Consider the following 8133-nt stretch of genomic DNA (forward strand, 5'->3'; position numbering starts at 1 on the left):
GGCGGGATGGGGTGGTGGGGTGCGAACTGCAAAGTTTGGAGACCCTCGCGCCCGGCCGGGGCAGCCAGAGGACCAGCGGCGTACCTGGCGCGGCGGGGCTCCGAGCTCCGGGCTCCAGCGACAGCGACTCCGGTAGCAGCCCCGACTCTCGGCGCAGCTAGGCGCCGGTGCTGCCCGCCATCCCGCGGCCGCCGCTCCCCTCCGCCACCCGCAGCCGCCTCACACTTTTTGCCCGCCTTTCCTTTTTTTGGTAGAAAACCGCTCCCCGGGCCGAGCGCTCCGCGCGCCAACTCCTCCGCCCTCCCGCGGCCCGGCTCCCGCAGCACCCGGAAAAGCCAGCTTTCCTCCCGCCGAGCTCCCCGCTTTTTAATAAAATCCAGGTAGCGCCGGTTTAAAGAATCCCAAATCTCCATATACAGCCCGGGATTGGAAAAGGTACATTACACAACCCCCCTTTCAAGTTCCTCTCGCTGGATCTAAAAAAAAAAAAAAAAGCTAGCGCGGGGGGGGGGCGGGGGCTGGGGGAGGGGAGCCCTCGCAGGCGAAGAAACACGCATTGTTCCCCGGCGCCCGCCCCCCCCCCAGGGCCAGCCTCCGGCCGCCGAGCATTGGCCGCGCGCGCCGCCCATCACGCGCATGTAAACACCTTGGCCCTCAGCCATTCCTATAAAACCAATTACGGACCTCAGGGCTCCAGCAGTTTCCAGGCTCCCCTCGGCGGGGCTGAATGATCAAAACTGGTGGTGAGAATTTTTCCGGGCCGTTTCTAGGCAGCCCTCCCCCTCCACCAGCTCGGGCCCCCCCTTCCTCCTTCTCCTCCCTTTTCCTCCCCCCTCCTCCAGCGTCTGGGCTGAGTGATCAAAATAGAGGAAGATGGTTGTCGCCGCAATCCAGGGCTTTGCAAGGCGCGGTTTAATGGGCCGGCTGTCAGCTTCCTGCTCGCAGGAGGAGGTGACAAGCCGAGCGAGCCGGGAAGGGCCTGGGGCCCGGCGGACTGCACCCAGTGCCCACGCCCCGGCCCCCCACCTCCCCTGGGTGCGCCTCTAGAACGCGCGGTGGAGACGCCAAAACAGACAAGGGCTGCTTTTTCTTTTTTCTTTCTTTTTTTTTTTTTCCTTTTCCTTCCTTTTAAAACAAAGCAGCGATTCATTCCCTCTCCCCCAGGAGCGCAGTCGGGTGGGATGGGCAGGCGAGAAGGCCGTTTTCCTTGTCCCGGCCTGCGGGTCCCTCCCTGAAAAGCAGTGTCAGATGGTTACTGATTAATATTTTGGAGAGGCCGCGGCGGCGGGCAGCGGGTGAGTCTAATCTCCTAAAGGGGGTTCCTATAGAAACGCGCGCGGGCCAGGGCGCGCCCCCTTCTTGGCCCCGGCCGGGGCTGCGGTGCTTCTGCAACGCGAGCCCCTCCCCGAAGCCCCTCTTGGCGTGGGCGGTCCCCTCCCCCTTCCCCCCCAAAAAAAATCAGAGCAGAAAAAAGGATTAGATCGGCTGAGCGCAAGCTGAATCCCTCTCGATTCTGACATTTCAGCCTATTAGCATTTCTCCACGGGGCCTTCTGAAACCTATTAAAGTGTAATATTAAAAACCTCTTGGCTGGGGGCCTCTCTCGCCTTCCATCCGCCGCGCCCCCTCCAGGGAGGGCGAGACCGGGGGAAAAAAAAAATCTGTTGAGCTCAGAGGAAGCAGCAGCCAAGCCCAAAAGTGCTTGGCTGGCCACGGCGGCCAGAGGGGGAGGGGAGCCCCAATCCCCCAGACTTTGTACTTTATTTTGCGCTTTCAGCAAAATCCTTTCTGGGTTGAGTAGCCGGGAGCTGCCAGCGGCAAACCTATCTGGCTAGAGGCGCAGGGAATGCGGACCCTGCCGGAGGGACAGTCCTAGGGGCCCCGCACCCTCTCCGCAGCCCCGGCAGGCACCCGAGTCCAGCTAGGCATTACGTACCCTCGAAAGGAAGCTTGAAGGGGCAGAAATCCTGCTGATCCTGCCTCGGAGAGCAACCGTGGTGATAGGATTTTAATTAAAACAAGAGAAGCCCGCTCTTTCGCCCCGCGCTGCGGACTCAGCGTTTTCGCATTGCTCCTATTTTTTTTTAATCCATTTTTAAGGCAACTTTTCTGGAGGGGGGGGAAATGAGCTAGTTAGCGCCCATTCGTTCTATTTTCTTTTCTCCACTTTTAGAAAAAAGGGGGAAGGGTTCGAGAGCGAACTGGGGGTGTCTAATTTAATTCCAGGATAAATTTGAGGAAAAAAGTTCGGCCTCAGGAGGGCAGTTTCAAGTTGCCCTTCTTGGATCCTCCTGCGCTGGTTTCTAGGCTGCCCTCTTTTGGAAGCTGGAGCTCCGCGGGGGAGGAGGGAGGAGTGAAGAGAGAAAGGAACGAAAATAGCCGGAGCCAAGGGGAACAAGCTGCGGTGTCCGCGCTTGGAGCTGGGCGCGCGGGTCTCAGTGGCAACCGGGGCGGCGGGAGATGCCCGGTGCAGCCCCAGGACGGCCAGAAGCAAAGACCGAAAGGAGAGGGGGGTTAGAGAAAGGAGGTATTGTGTCTGTGTGCCTTAGGGGAGGGGGGCGACTGCAGAAATAAAATAAATGCAGTTGAGCTGCGCGGGACTGCTGGAAGCCAGAGCAAGGGAAGGGGCCGTGTGTGGGGGCGCCCAGCGCCCTTGAGTCTTATCCTGAGGCCTTTGTGGGTTCCCAGTAAGCCCTCCCACGCCCGAGTCCCCAGCGCTTCCCCCGCCCCCATCGCCCTCCAATATTAGGAGTGCAGGCCCTGATTCCCCCACCCTCTTAGCCCGCCCGGGATCTGGAATGGTTTTATTTTAATATAGCTCAAGAAAAAAATACGTATCTTGCGAGAGTTGGGGTGGGGAATAATACAAAAGACTTGCGGGGTGGAAAAAAACAAAGGCCTATTTTTATAAATGTTTAATGTTTTCACCCCTGGATGCTCCAAGACGCCGTAATTGTGACGGCGGGGTATGTGTGCCATAAATCATTTAGTTGCTAATAAAAATTCTGCCTGTTTGCCCTGGATTTGCCAATGGCGTTTGCATTTTTCAAGTGTGTGCGCCTCGTCGGCTTGGCGAAGCGAGCTGGCATTTCATTAGGGCCCGATTCAGGACAGAAGAGGCCCCCTCCCCGCTGGAATGTGTGCGCCCCAGCCCCTTGAGCTGCCCTCCCCATGCACTCTTTCACCCTCGCGAGCTGCCACGCGGCCCTCTAGCCACCAGGCGCCGGGCTTGGGGTCGCGACCGCTCCGGGATCCTGGCCGCGCGGCGGGGCACACAGGACTGATCCTGCCCGCGCTGCTCCTCCGGGGCTGCCTCGCTTGTGGACGCGGGCAGGCCCGCTGGAACCAACCGTTGCGTGCCCTGGTCTTTGCCCCCTCTTCGGCCCTGCGCCCTGGTGCCCCGGAGCCGCTGAGTAAACAGCTGCCGGGAGCCATCTTGGGGCGTGGGACCGATCCCAAGAGGAGTAGAGGCTGCAGCCTCGGCCCCTTCGTAGACCCGCTCCATCACAGGGGAGCCTCGGGTGCAACCCTAGCTGGGCCTCTGGGTCTAGGAAAATACACCCCCGCCGCCCTGGTAGGCCACATTTAAAGTGAAAAGCGGGTGTCCACTGCCCAGGCCACAAGTCCAGGCGCCATCTTCCACGCCCCACCCCCTCTAGCTTGTTTACCCGCGGGATCAGTGGCCAAAAACTGTGTTGACGCAGTGGGTGTGTGTGTGTTTTGTACTGACTGGGCGGAAAATCGGCCGGGATGAGGGGACCTCCACGCAGCCTCAAACCACAATTCCGGGAGAACCCACCTAGGCGAGCCTGGCTCAGCGCGGTTATCCTCGGCCCGGGCTGGCCGTCCAGACCTTTTGTATATTCCCAGGTCGCTTCCCTACTAACAAAACTCTCCCCCTTTGTTGTAAAGCCAAAGGACAAGCCAACCTTGAGCCCGCTGTCTCCCCTGCGGTGCCTTTGTAGGCAACAAGCCCCGCACCGGGGCCAGCCGCCAGCAGGTCCGACTCGTGGGAGCCCTCGCCTCCCAGTTCTGCCCAATTCAAGGTTGAACCTGGCTCTTCTAGCACCTTGGTGTCGCAGCATGGACACGTTCTCTCTACACCCTCTGAAAAAAGCCCGGATCCTTTCCAAAACGCGGACACCCTAGCTGCCCCACCCTTGGCCCCGAACCGCCTTTCCCGAGGATTAGGGAAGGTTTGGGCCCATCCAGACTCCACAGAGAAAGGGGCCCCGAGGCTTTCCGGTTTCGGCTGCCGGCTCGGGAGGCCGGGGCAGGGTGTTCTCGGCCAGAGTTTCCACAGGTCCTAGATTCGGCAACTGGGAAGCTCTCAGCCAGGGCGCCACTAAAACCCGGAGAGGCCGCACTGGGGACAGCCATCCTCGCTGTCTGTAGCTGAGTCTGGCCCAGCAGCGGCTCGGCGCCTGGCGGAGGGACGCCCGGACCCACCAGGAAGACCAGGGAGGCGGCGCTAGAGCCCTGCTGCAGCCAAGACCCGGGCGCACGGCGGGCAAAGCCGGGGCTGTTGCGCCAAGCCTGGCCGCAGCGGATTCTGGCTCTTCTCGGCCCCGCCTCCGTCCCTGGCCTCTTCCTATGGCCCTGGTCGGGTCTTCCACTCCACTGTCTGGCTCAGAAAGGACTGAGACGCGCTTGGTGCGCCGCAGGCCGGCTGCTGCCATAAATCTCCGCGCCGGCCCTGCTTCCTGCAGTTTATGCGCGGGTATTCCGGGCTGGCCTCGCATCCCGCGCCAAGCCAAGCGCCTTGCTCTCCTGGTCACGGCCTGGAGGCCCCGACTCCAAGTAGGGAATCATGCCAGAATTTCCCCATTCGCCAGAGAGGGAACGGCCTCCCTCCCACTCAGTGCCACCACCATCCATCACCAGAGTTTCGGACCCCAAGGTGGCCAGAGCTTCACCGATCATCTTTGGGGTGGGGACCCCCCCCCTCCTGGCCTGACACTTCCTCCTATGAAGGTTCGGTTACCCTCCTATGAAGGATGGGTGCACGGACCGCCTGCAGTCGTTGAGGAGCAAGAACAGGGCCAAGGACTGAGCGATTTCTCAGCTCAGGCGACCACCCACCTCCTCGGACCCTGCTTAGTCCTGCACCCCGGGATCCCTCTGCGGGCGCTAGAGGGGCCTGGGGGCAGCGGGGAGCTTGAGATGAGCCGGATGACTGCAGGCGCGGTGTCGGAGACCTATCGGGTTCCCAACCCCGCGCCATGCCACCCCCTGCCGAGGATACCCCTTTTCAGCCTTGGTGCAAATAGACCTTGGAGAAAGCAGGAATCGGTCGTTTGCGCTGGTGGCAGCCTGGTGGGGGCGACGGTCTTCCTATCCTAGTCAGGGGGACAGCCCCAGAGAGTACATTTCCAACAATAACGTTTAATGTCGTCAGAGTTTTATCTTTTTTGTTTTTTCTTGCTAGAGGGGCAAGGAACAGGCCTTTCCACGGGTGCCCGACATCAACCGAGCAATCCGGTCGCGCGACAGAGCCCGACCACCACCGAAGAGGTTTTGGGGGCTTTTGGTGGGGACAATCGTGGAGAAAAAAGCATTCATCCCCGCCTTGGTGCACCCCCCCCCAAAGTCTCACGGTGACAGTGACATGACCCCAAAAAGCGATGGCAAAGGGGGAGGCGGTTGGAAACCTGGCTCTGAGGTTGCCCTCACCCAAGGAGCTCCGGCTTCTTCCTAGAATTTCTAGAAGCACTTTCGGAGGGACTGAAGGCTTCCGGCCCGACGCAGAGGAATTTGAGCCTCGCCCCGGCGGCAGCCTGGGAGCGGAGAGGCTGCAGAGCCACATTCCGCCCGAGCCGCCCCTGCTAGGCCCCAGGAAGCGCCGCGGAAAACAAAGCGCTGCGGTTTCAGCCCAAGGTTAAAGTCCACCGCGAGCGTTCCCCGCCCCCCCCCCCCCCGGAATCTGAGAGCGATAGCGTTTCTCCAAATAAACCGCCAATAAATCAGCTCCTGGGGCCGCCTGCTGAAGAGCTCGGGTGACCTTGGGGAATGTTTCCTGCCAGACCCGTCCGAGGACAGGCTTGGGGGAGGGGGCCAGAGTCAGCCCTACCCCCACCCCAGAGACACAAGAAGGGGGTGGCCAAGGGCGTTTATTGTGGTATGTGTGCCCACAGGGGATGGGGACGATCTGTGGTGGGGGTGTGGCACTGTGACTATTTGGGGGCTGTGTGCGGTTTGTGGGGCTTTGGAAAAGGAGGATCGGCTACTCTGGGAAGGATGTGTCCGGCGCCTGAGCTTCGCTGCACTGTACTAGGCCCTGGGGAACCAACCCCCACCGACATGCCGGGCCTCTGTCTTAGGGGGCCTCGGTCTTTGTCTGGGTGTGACTGGGTGTGTTCCGCAGCGAGTTTGTGTGGGGTGTGACTAATGGGATTTATGTATGTCAGTGCCAGGGTGACTAATGGAGGGCTTGGCAGCACGTGTGTTTGGGGAGGGACACTGCACCTAGGTGGGGAGTCCGTGTCCCAGGAGGGGGCTGCCTAGTCTCTCAGAAGTTCCACTCCCCTCCCCCACCCCTGGTCCCTGCTTTGTTTGGGCTTCTGCACCTCCCCAGCAGGCCCGTGCATGCTAAGGGTTCTGGAGCAAATTCCACTGCCAACCCGGCCCCCAGAGGCCCTCCTCGCCTCCCACCTCCCTAACCCACGTGGTGCCTCCGGATTGGGCTGCCAGCCCTCCCTCCCCCCTGTTTTCCTGTCTCTGAAAGTTCCCTGGGATGTCCTGGGCATCTCTCCCCTGGACCTGTGATTTGGTTACTGTCCTATCCATTTCTGCTTGAGGGGCAGAAAGGAAAAGGGACAATCACACAGCTGGAAAGTGGCAGCAAGCATCATCTACCAAGCCAGGCAGAGTGTCTGAAAGGTGAAACCCCAGCATCTCCCCACTTTTGTGTGTGTGTGTGTGTGTGTGCACGCGCGCGTGCGTGTGCGTATGCTGGGCATGGATCCCCTAGCTCATGTGTGTTAAAGCTGAGCTCTCTACCAGTCAGCTACACTCCCAGCCCCTCAGCACACCTAACAAGCTGACCACCTGCCTTGCCACCCCCACCTGTATCCTTTCAGTCCTCTCTCTTGGCTACTGTGGAATTTGTCCTACCCCTGGTGGGGGGAGGGGAGGCAACGGAGGTCCGAGATTGGTGGGAGTCCCTGGTTTGGCCTGGGGCAAGTAGAGATTGGGTGAGGTCTGGCTAACCCAAGGCAGCATTCCTCTGGAGTTCAGGAGGACCACGGCCAGCCTGTTAGGCAAGTGCTCTACCACTGAACTATAGCCCCCGCCTTTTTAAGTTTTATCTTGCCACAGGGTCCTACCTAAGTTGCCCAGACCGACCTCAAACTTGGGATCCTCCTGCTTTAGCCTCCTAAGTAACTGGGATTACGGGGTTCCCTTGGGGCCTTCTGATTTTGCACAAGGTGTCCCTCAGCGGCTCTCCCTACTGCTTGCACACATTCCGGGTCCGAGTGTGTCTTAGAAGTGGGGGAACCTAAGGCCACCCAGCCAGAGTGGCAGCAATTAGGCCTGCCATGGCTCTGCCCAGCTCCCTCCTGCAGGCTGGTGCCCCCTGGCCAGTGGGAACATGTCAGAGGAGGGAATGGCAGGGTCTGACCCTTCCCAGGTTGCTGGGCCAATGGGCTCCCAGGTATATTCTCATTCTCTCTCTCTCTCTCTCTCTCTCTCTCTCTCTCTCTCTCTCTCTCTCTCTCTCTCTCTCGTCTCACACACACACACACACACACACACACACGTGTGCGTGTGCGAGCATTCACATACATTCACTCTCTTCACCTCCCTCCCTATTTTTTTTTTCCTTTTATCCTTCTTTGGCATTTTCTTTCAAGCAGAAAATAAAAACATTTCCCATGGCTACGGCTTTGAAAGCTTGCCTTCCTGCCTGCCTCCATTCTGTGCCCACCCCCACCCACATCAATGCATTTCTACAATCAGCAGAAAGTCAAAAACAAACCCCAAAGATCAGGCCTTGACAGCCCCTTCCCAGGGTCCTTGCACTGTCTCTTCTTGTCTTGCTCTCTTGTCCCTAGAGATGAGCAAGAGGCAAGAACCCACCCCCTGCAACATACACACACACACTCATTTGCACACCCAATTCCTGTGAACACA

At 59.6% G+C, this 8133-nt stretch overlaps 1 protein-coding gene across 6 annotated transcripts in view; it reads right to left on the minus strand.

Moving 5' to 3' along the window:
• Tnrc18 (trinucleotide repeat containing 18) overlaps positions 1-2077 on the minus strand; it is a 93622-nt gene extending 91545 nt beyond the window's left edge. For 5 of the 6 annotated variants that reach the window (XM_046453724.2, XM_046453723.2, XM_046453720.2 and 2 more), the window contains exon 1: positions 85-452. The gene's annotated coding sequence lies outside the window, so the exon portion shown is untranslated. Of the gene's footprint in view, positions 1-84; positions 453-1936 lie in introns of those variants that run through there. The other variant, XM_046453719.2, reaches the window with a different exon arrangement.
• Positions 2078-8133: the final 6056 nt, after the last annotated feature.

Source organism: Marmota monax, unplaced genomic scaffold (genome assembly GCF_021218885.2).
Source record: "Marmota monax isolate L192 unplaced genomic scaffold, Marmota_monax_Labrador192_F-V1.1 WCK01_AAM20220418_F8-fsc00148, whole genome shotgun sequence".
In the NCBI taxonomy this organism is placed as follows: Eukaryota; Metazoa; Chordata; class Mammalia; order Rodentia; family Sciuridae; genus Marmota; species Marmota monax.